The 13,717-nt window shown below is 39.8% G+C and overlaps 1 long non-coding RNA gene across 1 annotated transcript in view; it reads right to left on the reverse strand.

Annotated features, from left to right (window-relative positions):
* Positions 1–223: 223 nt before the first annotated feature.
* Positions 224–13,717, reverse strand: part of LOC141573945 (uncharacterized) — a 35,004-nt gene continuing 21,510 nt past the window's right edge. Inside the window, exons 2-4 of the long non-coding RNA XR_012500447.1 lie at positions 8,218–8,383; positions 5,492–5,716; positions 224–4,875 (exon numbers count right to left, since the gene is read on the reverse strand). This is a non-coding gene — a long non-coding RNA (uncharacterized LOC141573945). The remainder of the gene's footprint in view (positions 4,876–5,491; positions 5,717–8,217; positions 8,384–13,717) is intronic.

The raw sequence follows: 13,717 nt of genomic DNA on the forward strand, positions 1-13,717 counted from the left end.
GTCTGTTCCTTTGGCTTTAACCCTGTGCCCTGTTTTCTAGGCTCAGACTTGTTATCTCTGCACCATTTGTAAAAGAAAGTTGCCTTTAGACTAAAATATCCAGGACAGCCTCTTCTCCTGGCCGTGATCTTGAAGGATGCTAACTAATCTGCACTTATGTAGAGATGGCAAGTTGCAAACTAGAGAATAACTTTGTTTTATTTTTGGAGGTTTTACAGGGGCAACATGATTTGATCCACATGGACAGCTGCAAGAACAGCGGATTCAAAGGACAAGAAATTCATACAACAAGAAGTTTCCAACAACCAACTGCAGCCCCGCACCTTTTTAGTATAAAAGGAGACTCAATTCTGACTTGGGGAAGATGGTTCTCCAGGACATCAGTCTGCCATTTTCTGGGTCTGCCAGCTTTGCAAATAAAGTCACTATTCCTTGCTCCAACACCTCATCTCCCAGTTTATTGGCCTGTCATTTGGTGAGCAGAATGAGTTTGGACTCGGTAACAAAATGACTGCATTGGAGGTAGTATGTCTCCACTCTTTCCTCGTTTCCAATATGTAACATGCACATAATTTATGATCTAGTGCAAATAATTCATCAAAGACAACCACAAAAAGAAACTATACTCACCCAGGTATCAACACTGAAGTCAAAACCTGTCAATTTTATATGCTGTTTAAGAACACAACCGAAAAACCTAACATAAGGAGTCGATTCCACAGAAATAAAATTATTTCTACTCCTTCAAAACTTTTTCTTTTCTTTTCTATTTTATTTTGTTTTGTTTATTGAAAAGAAAATAAAAGTCAAATCATTTTATTTCATGTATTTTTGTTATAGCTACATATTTTAAATACTACAAAAAGACTTAAATTGTAATAAAAAATTGTTCATATATTAGTATAAAGATATATACACAATCAATGGGGATTAGGAAAGGAATGGACATTTACTAAAAATCCACTGCAACCCAGTCTTTTACAAGCATATCATGGAATATAAGTTCTATTATCCAGGGAGCCTCACCCACATTCTCACTACTGATTCCTTTAGTAATCAACCACTAAGTCACCAGCATAGAACCATGTGATCAGTATTTTAGGAATAAATGAGGGAATTAGATCATTCAATTCTAAAACAGAAACCCTAAAATAAATACTGAACTTATTTACAGATAAAGAAAATTTGTCCCCAAAAAAGTAAAGTTTCTTCCACAAGGTCACAAAGCTAATAACTGGTAAAGGTAAGATTTGAACTAATCTGCCTGATTCTAAATACTAAGGTGGAAATCCCATTCGACTGGGGAGTATCCAGCTGCAGAGCCTATCACCCTATCTTTGTTCAGAGCTGGCCTTAGACAGCCTGAGACAGCACCCCATTCCTGTGGAACTCGAGGGCAAATGATAACAATAAGGATTTTATATCCAGCAGTTTCTTAGGTCTCATGTATATAAAGTGTCAGCGGGTCAGCAGAAAATCTCTGGGAACAATGAGTGGGTCCAGACCGTTTTGCTGATTAGAAACTCAATCTATCAGGATAGAGTGACATTCCCATGAGAGGCCACATGGACATAAACTAAAGGCAGCTGAACAATGGAAACTAGCAAGACCCCAGAACTCAAGCAAGGATCCCTGCCATCCCCCACCCAGTTGCCTCTTCATCCACGTGGACATGAAGACAGAAGACCCGGGTTCTTGTCCAAGTTACACTATCATGGATTCTCACCCATAAAAAGGTACGACTCTATGCTGTCCTAAGTCCTTTCCAACTCAAATATGATGACACCAATATCTCAGCAGAATATCTATGTCTCCACTTCCCCTCTTCTAATAGGAGACTATTTCTGTGGACACAAGGCAGAAATCCAATTTAAAAAACCATGCAAGAAGCCAGGCGAATTTCTGCTTAAGAGCCTTTGCTCTCACGCTCAGTGAATGAAAACTCAGAAAAAGTGGTCCTTCTCCCTCAGCAAATGGGAGGTAGCCTGATTTTGTGTGTGTGTGTGTGTGTGTGTGTGTGTGTGTGTGTGTGTGTGTGTGTGTGTGTGTGTAAATCAAATATAATCATGTCTGGGACGTGTACAGATTATTTATAATTTCACTGTAATTTCATGGTGATGAGCCAACATTTAAAGTAATTTGAATGTAGTGTTCTGAGACAGACTCAGTCTCTTTTGGTGGAGGAGGTGAAAGGGGAGAGTAAAGGAGGAAAGAGGTAAATGAAGCAAAGAAGTAAGAATACTGCTAGCGAAAGGCAAGACGTTAATTTTGTTCCTCATTGCATCACATACAAATTAGGGACTGGCTTTCCCCCGATGTCTTATCGAGCACTGAGTTGCAGAAGAAGAGGTGACAGCCCATTTCTCACTGAGATTGTGACTGTACGTGGCATCTTATAGACACAAATCATTTACCCTGAGCAAACAGTCTAGCAGCAGGCTGTAATTCTCCTGTTTTGAGAGACAAGAAAACAGGAGTTCAAAGCGGGTAGATAACTTGACAAAAGTCAGAGGACCAGTAAACAAGAGAGGATGAATTCAAACTCAGATCTGAATGCAGAGTCTCATCTTCCCACTCCCAGGGCTGGAAAATCCTTAACACACAGGCTCCCCAGCTCCCCTGCAGTGTTCCTGGCGCCAAGCATTTCCCATTGTAATGGTCTCCAGTTCTCACAGACACAGCGCTCTGTGCAGCCAATGACCTTGATCAGACCTTGATCATCTACCTGCCACGCCCACCAGGCTTCACCATACAGGCAGGAAAGCTGGCTTTCAAGTGCAGACAAAGCCACCCTTGGTCTAACCTGGGCTCTTCTGCAGCTTCTCCAGCCTAAAGGCAGCCATGAAAGTGCTCACAGTTTGTACGTGAGACACACTACCTCTCTCCATCTGTGTCCCCACCTATACTACTTAGCTATGAACATTTTGAGAATCTTGGAAACAAATTTTTTAAAACAGAAAAGAAAGGATTCTGGAACAACTACTTAATACATACAATTTTAAATGACAAGTTACAAAGTAAGTATTGACAAACCGAATCTTCCTTTCTAAATGTCAGTTTTAAGCATTTAAAAATATAATAGCAAAAAATTCTCACAAAATTAACAAAAACATAAACAATAATCTGGAATAAATTCAAAAATAATGCCCATATTCTAAATGGAGAAACTTCAGGACTGTACTGAGGGTTAAAGTAAGAGGTATGAATGTAGAGACATAAACTTATTGCATGGAGAAAAGCACTTTTGTAAAGATGTAAGTTCTCCTAAGAATAATTCAAAACTTACTAAAAAATCCCATGAAAATTCCAATCAGATTTTTTTTAACTTGAACAAAATATTTTGGAATTCTTCAGGAATAATAAAGTCATAATACTTGACAAGAAAATTTGGGATGGAAGAAAAGAATCAAAAAAAATCAGACTGCCAGTTATTAAATAAATTTTTACAACATGTAAGATATGGTGCTGGAGTAAGGAAAGGAGTTTGACAGAAGGGAACCATGAGCTCAAAAAGAGACTCTAGTGTATGTAAGTATTTTGTACAGGTGGGATTTCAAATCAAAGAGAAAATTATGAATTCGATAATTGTCCTGGGACAGAGCATCACCTGGAAAGAATAAATTCCATTCCTGTCATAATGACCACAAGATAAATTGCAGATAGTGATGTAAATATTAAAAACTACTAGTAACAGCAAATACAACACTTTGCTCTTATTAACTCAACTTCTCCTCACTATAACATGTACTATTATAATCTCCAACTTAGAGATTAAAAAAACCTACAGAAGAGATTTATTCCATTATAAGAGAGTATTTCTAAGAATAATGTCAAAGATAAAACCCATAAGGAAGACATTTACTATCCTAAGAATAGTTTGAGCCACAACAAAAATCAGAAAACTTCCTGAACAAAATGAAAGGAAAGAAATGACAAGAAAAAGCTCTGTGATACATGTTGATGAATTCACGAAGTTAATTTTCATAACATACAAAAAGCTGTCACAAAGCAACAAGAAGCTCCCTCACTTAAATGTGGGCAAAGGACAAAAGGAATCATTCATTTTAAAAAAGTCAAATGGCTAATGAGTGAAAAATGCTCAAAACTTCACTGGTCATCAAATGCAAACTAAAACAATGAAAAAGAACTTTTGCTTATCATATTGGAAAATATTTTTAAGATATTCTAGCTAGTGTCCATCTGTGGGAGAACAAATCATGAGCGACTTTTTCAGAAGATGACATATCAATGGATTTGTAAGCTCTGAAAAACGTACATACACACTGACTCAACTCCACTTCTAGGAATCGTTTCCTTTTAGAAAAAAAAATCAGTCCAAAAAGATGTACCCATCAGGGCATTTACACAGCACTGTATACAAAGGTGGGAAGGAAAACTGAAGTGAAATCATATCCAGCGATAGAGAATTGGTTACATAAGTAAATGTGCATTTTTTCATTCCCCAATGGAGAAGGAATTTCTAGTCACTTGAAAGGAGTCTGTGATGAATGTAAATGTCACATCCAGGGACTAAATTTCCAGAAGCCTTAACTAAAGGAATACACATACAAGATCACAGGAATGTCTGTAAAAGAAGGAAGCAACTCAAACATTCTTTCTGACAGTGGAAAATGGAGAAAAGTTAACTGTCCACCATCAAGGCAATGATGCGGTAAATCAAGGCGAGCTGCTGGCGCTGAGGGAGCAGGCGTTTCGCCGTGGTCCAGGGCCTTGTCCAAAGCACTCTCCCACCAAATGTGTCCGTGGACGAGACGACCCCCGCACATCAGGAGACCCCTCCAATCTATCTGAAAGGGCCGGGTGAGTCTGGAGTGGGAGGACGTCCATGATATACCCCTGAGTGAAGAAAGCGAGCTGCAGAAAAACATATAGTATGGTCTCATTTTTAAATAAAGCATATATACACACACCTATACATTGATTTCTCATATGTGTATATATATTTATCTCATAGGCATAAATGTCATGATATATATATACAAAATTTTCAACAGCTTTTACTCTCAGGAAATAATGAGAAGGGAGTTAGGGGCCTTCCTTTACCACCACAGTTCTCTTTTCAGTATTTCAGTTAAGTATACTTGGAATTTAAAAGTTTATTTAAGTCCGAAGTAAAATGGACGATGCCTCCATAAGACAGAATGCTACACTGGTCTTTACAAATCATGCCAAGGGAGATAGAATATTGTAGAAAAACATGTAATAAGCCGAATGGAAAATGGAGGTCTCCGAACAGTAAAAAGGGACGGAGTGCTCACTGGTTTTTATGACAGAGATGATACACACTGACGAAAAGAAAAGAAAATAAATGTTAAATTGTTAATTATTATGTCAGAGTAGCGGGACCAGTATAGAATCTTTTGCCCCTTTTTTCAGACATATTATATTAAATGCACATTATTTCTCATCTGAAAATAGCATTTTTAGACGTGTAGTACCACGCAGTGGGGAATAATACATGAATACTTACAGAAACAAGTAACTAGGGGACACCGCAGCAGCGCCACACAATGTAAAACGGGCATTCCTGATTAACACCGCTCAGTTACATAAGGATCCACAAAGTGAGAGCACCTGCTGTAACAGGGCGTGGCCCCCTTCTATTTGTCAGTTGTGTCTTCAGGGCTGAGGCAGTTCTGAGCACGGCCAGTGTCAGTTCCGGTGTCTGGATTGATGCTATTGGAGGTGAGGGCACCTACAAGCAGAAAAGAAGAACAGAAACCATCCTCTGCCTTTTCTGTCTTGTTTCTTTGTTACTTTAAAAGAGAGGCATAAATAAGATAAACTGTGTATCTCCCCTACTGAAATTTCAGTAATGAAACCGTTTTTAAAGGCTTCAGAGCTTATATTATGTCTATAACTGTCTTTTCAACAAAGCATCATATTTATTAAATGTTAATTGACTCAGTTAATTAACTCCCTGTTGAAACATTCAAGTAAAGAACATGAAAGGCCTTACGTAAAAGAACCACACCTGCAGTGACTAGCTCAGCTGTCTTGACGACAATGCAGTCAGCCCCCACCATCCCGTGGCCCTGAGCTCCTGATGCTGGTAAGAGAGCACGCTGCCGCCTCAGATGGAGAGATACTGTGAAAGCATTTTTTGAACTCTACAGTACTGACAAAACAAAACTGACAAATCCCAGGCTCCTTTGAAGCTGTCATTTTCGGTTTCTGGCCAACCCCAGTCAATGAGCAGAACCACCATATTCCCGAGTCATGGGACTCACGTGGGAAGAAATTTTGTAGAAATTTCCAGGTACAGAATGTAACCAACTATATGTAGAACTCTGACAATAGTAAAGATGAAATACTCTGATGTTGAAGACACTCAAAATATTCTCCTAAGTCTTAGTAGCTGGAAAGGCTGGGCTTCTCCTCAGCCACTTATTTATTTCACAACCAGTGAGCATCTCCCACAAACCCTGTTTCCCTGTGTCTGCTGGGAGCCTCAGGCACACTCTTGCTGTCGATCTTATAAGTCACAGGGCAGACGCGTGTCTCTCATGCCTTCCACCCTCACACAGGCTCGCCTCCTAGCCTCACTGTCTGAACTTGGCCCCATTTTCTCACCTGTTTATTTGGTATCTGTTCTTCTGTAAGCTGCCTGAAATGCTTTTTGGAACAAGTCAGAAGAATGAGTGGGTAGAGAAATGGACAGTTGGACAGGTGAGAGGTAGGCAGACAGACAGAGAGACTCCAAGAAAAGGGGAACAAAGAAAATTCCCTATGCAGAACCCTCTTCTAGTCAGGGAAGAAAACCGCCACAGAGACGTGTGAAGAGGCAGGTGGCTTAGGGCTGTTTCCTGGATTCCATGAAAAGTCCCACCAAGAGAGAGTGTAGAACTATAAAATAATAAAAGAAAAAGGCATGCATGCTTGAAAAATATATCCACAATATGTACTTTCTAAAGAATAGATTCAAATCAGCAGGGCCCAATTACACAATCCTTGGGTATTTACAGAAATGAGAATCCCATCTCCAAACCACAAGGCATCCCTTCGGAGCACTAGAGTCTACACGGGGCTGTTATAAAGCCTTCACCACAAAAGCTATGCTCTCCTGCACTTACGAGGAACGAGCAGCTGTGCTCGGGCTGCCCACGCGCATCATTTGTACACTACAGCACCTCTATGGGGGAGGGACGCCTAGCGAGCCCCATCTCTGCAGGACAGAAAACAAGCCCAGGAGAGGCTAAGCCGACCTACCAGTTCTCCATCTCACAGGACTGGTCACTCCAGAGCAGGACTCGAACTCGGACCCACGTTTGTAATCACGGTACTACCGTGCTTTGTGTGCTTTTTGTGTGTATAATACATTTGTTTCTGGCATGAAAGTATATTAATAAATGATCGGTTGTCCTGTCTATCTCATTTGCTCACAATCAATCTTTATAGTGTTGAATTGTACTCTTTTTCCGTGGAGAAAGGAACGGAACGAGCGGGTGTTAGAATGAGGTGGGGCTCCATTCTTTATCTGTTACCTCATCTCATCCAAGTCCCCAACCAGGGAGAAGGAGCAAATGTTTTCTTCATCTTTTAAAGAGAGGGCTCCACTGATGGTGACTTAACTCCAAAACCAAGTCTGGGGAAAGGGCACATTCAGCAGCCAGAGCATTATCACCTGTAGGAAGGCAAAAACAGCTCACGGGAGGGCTCAGGGGGTCACCCTGATTTAATTTCAATCGATAAAACAATAATGCACTCTAAAAATACTAGCATGCAATGGATTGGCTCTTTCTTGACATCTAGCAAATTTCCACAGCCCACATGTAAAATTATCGTGAACCAGTGAAAGGAAGTGTCTACAGACAAGAAAAATCAATGCCACTGGTAAACTGAAACCCAGGCTGGAGGAAAGGAAGAGAAAGGGCATAGTAAAGAAGTGGGGAAGGCTGGGGAAAAAAAATCATCACACGGACTCTCAAGCATCATCCTACAAGCATATAATCATTCGAGAGAGAGAGTTACTGAGGTCCTAGTCTGTGCAAGATTGTAGAGCGTGTGAAGCAAGAGAGCAGCGACCATGGTGGCAGCAAGTGTCGGGGCTCAAATACACTTCTGATCCCGGTACCTGGCACACTTGTCCTCAGTATAAAGGCAAAAAAAAAAAAAGCAAAATAACTCTGTAAACTCAAAGCATTGTTAAAAATAAATTAAACAAATCCTAAATACCAGGACAGACAATCCACGCACATTGCTGGATCAGAAGACAGCGCTCTTGGAATGGCAGTGCTCCCCAGAACGATCCGTATATTCAACGTGGTCTCGATCACAATCCCTGCGGGCTCCTCTGCAGAAACTGACTAGCTGCTGCTACAATTCATATGGGAATTCGTGGGTCTCAGTAACCAGTACGTACCTGAAAAAGAAGAACAATGTGAGAGGACTTGTAATTCTCAATTTCAAACCTTACAACTGTATGTCTAGGTGAGATTAGAGGCCATTTTAAGTTATTAATGTGTTTATCCGTATTTTCTAAATTCTGTACAATGAATATAACTGTTACAATAAGAAAAATAAAAAGTAAGGTATCTTTTAAAACATGCACAACGATTCATTCATTGGGAAAAAAATATTTTAACTATAAAGAGGTAACCAAATATCTAGTGAAAAAGGACTACTTAAAAACAAGTGTGTATTTACATTTTTCATAAATTGAAAACTGAAAAGCACAAACACATCAAGTTTCTAGGGAGACCGATGCAACATATTAATAGTTATTTTCAAAAATTCTAATTGAACAATGAAAACTCAAGAAACGGAAATTCGCGATTGACAGCCAACTGCAAACACATGGAGAGCAAAGGCCTAGAAATCACAGTTCCTTTAACTCTGATACTAATTCAATAGAAGAGGAAATTCCTCCCTGTGGGGACAGTGGAATCCCATGCATAAGACAGGATACACAGTACAAACTGCACTAGAATCTGGCGTGATTTTCTGAGAAGAATTCTAAAGTTACAACATTGCTGAAAAACTATAAAAACACTGAAAGACAGATTAAAACACACAGTCATATATATTACATAGAAACATATGAAGTCTGCTCCCATGTTGCATAGAAATACAAACATATTTGTTCATTTATGGGCACTGAATATTTTATCCCAGGTAGAATATTTCAACTAAAACAAATAATAAATAATACACACCTCTTGTCAAATCTACTTGATAAGGTACTCTGCTATGTAACCATAATGTGTCTAAGATAGATCTAAAATTAGTGAAAAAGATCTTTGTATGGTTTCTTGAACTCTTCTCAAAATTCCAAGCTTAAATTTCAAATAGATCTGAGCAGTATTTCTATATTAACTTTTCCCTCGTGAAATGAACAGCACAGTCTGTTGTCAAAATTCTGTCCTTACAATGATTCACGAGCACTGTATCCTAAGAAAACTGCTGGACAGCAAGGCACTATCCAGACACTGTGACCAAACAAATGAAACACAAGGAAGACAGTGACCCTATTCTGGAGGGCTTACCGTCTGTGTCAACTCTGGGGTTTTTATTTGATTGGTTTGATTGGGTAGAAAATTAAATCAATCAAGTACTTCCTTCTTTAAGCATTCTGTAAGTCATGACTCTGTTGTTAGTGTCATGAGAAGGAAAGACTAAAGCAAGACTTCATTAGGTCAATTAACAACAGCCATCACTGGGGAGTGAGTAATAAAGAAGTTAACTGATAGCAATGCTTCTGCCTACATGAGACCTAAAATAAACCTACACTGATCTCTTTAAGGAAAATGAGGAGATGAGGCCCCAATGAGAAATACAAAAACTAACAAGAAATCAAAAAAGTAAAGACTTTTTCATTAACGATTCCAGGAAGGAGTGGAGCATGGTGGTGAAGAGCACAGATGCTGGGGACAAACATGAGGGTCTGAACTCCCACAGCACTGGGTAGCTTTGACACTGATAAGTCAGTGAAATTTTCTGCATCCCAGTCTCCTATCCATAGACTGGGGACAACAACAGCACCCGTCTCCTAGAACGGTCCTAATAATTAAGTTATTTTATATATAAAAGTTTAAATAAAATACCTCAGATATTAAATATTACCCCAAAAGCACAAGGAAAAAGAAAACAGAGATAAATTGGAGTTCATCAAAGTTTTAAAACTTTGCTTCAAAGGACACCATCCAGAAAGTGAAAAAACAACACACAGCAGAAAATTTTTTCAAATCATTTATCTGATAAGGAATTTGTATCTACCAAAAAAAAAAAAAAAAAAAAAACCTCCTACAACTCAACAATAAAAAGGCAACTCAATTAAAAAATGGATAGAGGATCTGAAAAACATTTTTCAAGGAAAATATACAAATGACAAATAAGCACAACGAAACGATGTTCAATATCATTAGTTGTAAGGGAAATCAAGTCAAAACCACTAGGAGAAACCGCTTCACACTCACTACAATAGGTTATAATCAAAAAAAGTGTAACAAGCACTAATGAGGACACAGAAGATGCAGAGGACGCAGCCGTTCCTGGTGAGGATGTAACACAGCCTGGTCACTTTGGAAAAACGCCTGGCAGGTCCTTAGAGAGTTGAACATTTGGTTTCTGAATAACCAGGCAATTTTGCTTCCTGGGCACACACGTAAGAGAACTGAAAGCAAATGTTCACATAAAAACTCCTACAGGAATATTCACGGTGCCATTACTCATCACAGCCAAAAAGCAGAAACAACACAAATGTCTATCACGTGATGAATGGGTAAACAGAGGGGCCCAGCCATACAGAGGAATATTATTCAGCAATAGCAAAGCATAGAGTACTGACCCAGGCCACAACGTGGACAAATATTGAAAACGTTACTCAGTGTGAAAGAAGTCAGTCACAATAGATGCTTCCACTTACATGAAGTAACTCGATTTACATGAAATTTCCAGCAGAGGCAAACCCACAGAGAGAGAAAAGTGTCTCCCTGGGGCTGTGGGAGGTTGGGGAAGATGGGGATGTCTGCTTATGCGTAAGGAGCTTCCTGTTGGGGGGATGAACATGTTGTAAGATTGAATGGGATGCACAATTCTGGGCATAGAGTAAAAACCACTGTACATTTTAATGGGTGAATTGTAATTAAAACTGTTAAGAACGAGAGCACCTCGGGCCAGTACCTTCCCATAGTAAATGCAAATTGCTAAATTTTATTACAGGAAGAAGAATCTGCCCTCAGCATGAAAGCAGGAGTTCAGCAAATGTGAGTTAACCGAAATTGGACAAGAGCATTTCACTTGAAACAGTTGCTGAGTGTACACAAATTATTAAGACATGACAAGGAAAATCAGTTTGACATCACGAAGAAGCATTCTGCTTCAAATGCAGATCAAGGATTCGGCAAGCCCAGCTGCTAGAAATGACCAGAGAAGAAACCTGGCTCTTTAAACAAGCACCAGAGCCAACAAGGAAATAGTGGTGAGGAAAGCAGGTGGCCGAAAATCTGGAACAGTTTGTTACAAATAATTTCTCCACTGAAAATTCAAAAATAAAATGAAAGTGATGTAATACTGTGTTGACCTCACGTGAATGGGCTTCCTCCGGTTCTCGACAGTTTTGTAACCCCGAATGAGTGACTCAGGAGAATCAGAATGGCTCCTGGGAGTCCCCAAATGACTGCCCACCAGCACGCTGACCACCATCACATCTGCCAGGGTGGAATTGCAGAGAAGAGACCAACTTCTGAAAGGCACAGGAAATATTGACAAGGGAAAAAAAGGCTGATGTCAGTCTTGGGACAGAGGCCCTGAGAGCAGAGGCCAGAAGGCTGCAGGTGAACTGGAGTGGCCCTGGGGCAGGAAAGGACCACGGGGGAGCAGATCTCAATTCTCTTCTCTCTCTCCCTCGGGAAGGAGAGATAATGTCTGCATCCTTCTCACCTGGAACTGTGGGTTCTGGCTGGCAGAAGTCTTACCGACATGGAATGAATGACTCAAGACTGTGGAAAAAGGAAAGAAAGCGAGAGGGAGTAGGGAGCCAACTCCAAGAGCCTCTCAAATGCTCCCATGTTTATTGTGTATAATCAAAGAAAATAGTCTTTAACAGTTGTGTGATAGTAAACAGGAACTTGGGGAAAGACAGGATGAGACAGAGATTGTAGAATCCACAATGAGTAAAAAGGCTTAGTTTACCTTTAGGGGAGTCATGGGGAGAGGGGAACAAGATAAATTCTTTAGATATTCATTACAAAGCAGACCACCAGTCCAGCCAGGTCCGTGTTTTGGGGATAATAGACTATCTAACAGCACGCACGCCCAGCATTTATAGCTGAGGGCCTGGGTCATTGCTGTGCAATGAACAGAGTGATATCTAAAACCTCAAATATGCAAGCAAGGCATTGTCTCTGCTTTTTATGGCAAGGAGACAGGAGTGAGGATGCACAGGTGCTTGCTTGAAAGCAGTTACTAAGCTCACTTTTTCTTATTAAAGTTGACATGCGTCTGGTGTCTGTTAAATTTGTTAACCCAATCATGGGCTATCACATGGAACCATTATGGAGGACACACTAGGATGACAAATCCTGGCTCTGGGTCTTTTCCTGCCAGCTTTGGCCATTCCAGCATGGTCTAGACACATCCCTGAATAACGATCCCACAGAACCATCCAGACTCTTATCTCCTGGTGCTTGGAACTTAATTTTAGCTCTACACAACTTAACAGAGAAAAGTTTCAGAAATAATAGATATTATATTCTTTTTATATCTCATCATAGAACTGATTTTTCTGATTGCTCTAAGCTGCTTCTACTTGGTAAATCACCTAATTCTGCAGGTGAATTCAGTACTTTCCATTGCCCATAACTAGACAGTCTGGGCCCTCTGACTTCTATTGGTCAAATAAATACCGATACACCTAATTGATTTCATTGTTCATCAATTTCAGCCTGGAGGTGAGGGAGTGTCACTCTGTTCCTCAGCCCACCCTCTACTCTATACTCTTCAGCAACTCAGGCTTCCTGAATACAAAATGTAGCATCTGTTTCCCTTGATCTACACTTTCCAGAAACGCAACAGGAAACATCAGCCTAGAGAATGAATTCAACACAAATGTTAAAACAAAAATCTACAAACCTGAAGCAACTCCATCTCCGAATCATGATACACAATGAAATGAAAGTAAGGGTGTCAGGTACAAAGCACGCGTGACCCTGACCACCTCATTTCTATTCTTCAAAGGAAGGAAGGTTTTCATGTTTTTTATTATCATTCTTTGTCATTGTTTCTGATTAAGCCAAAAAATAGTTTATGAAATAATTAAGCACTGCAATAACAGATTTTCGCTGTATCAATTACAGAAGGCATTCAGAGGGGATAGGAAAACCCACCTATGTAAAAAATGCAAAATTTCTTCCCCTGTTAAGAACACGTATACAAAATGCAACAGAGAATTCAAATTCATGTGGAGAGGAGCAAAAGCCACAGAATCAAACAAAGTCATTACTATGAGTCAATTCAAAATTCACTGGACAAACATGCTCAATGCATTCAAAGAATTTTAAAGGCACACTGCAAACCATTCACTTAATGATCTACAAGCTAGAGAAAGCATTTTCCTCTTTAATAGACAACAGAAATCAATAGGTTGCCCCACCAAACGAGGACCAAACATCAATCAGGTTTTTAACAGTTCTGATAAATCAGCATGTTCTAAACATCAAAATCCAGAAATTTTAAACATTCATTCACACCACAATGA

This window comes from Camelus bactrianus, chromosome 18, assembly GCF_048773025.1.
Source record: "Camelus bactrianus isolate YW-2024 breed Bactrian camel chromosome 18, ASM4877302v1, whole genome shotgun sequence".
NCBI classification, from domain to species: Eukaryota; Metazoa; Chordata; class Mammalia; order Artiodactyla; family Camelidae; genus Camelus; species Camelus bactrianus.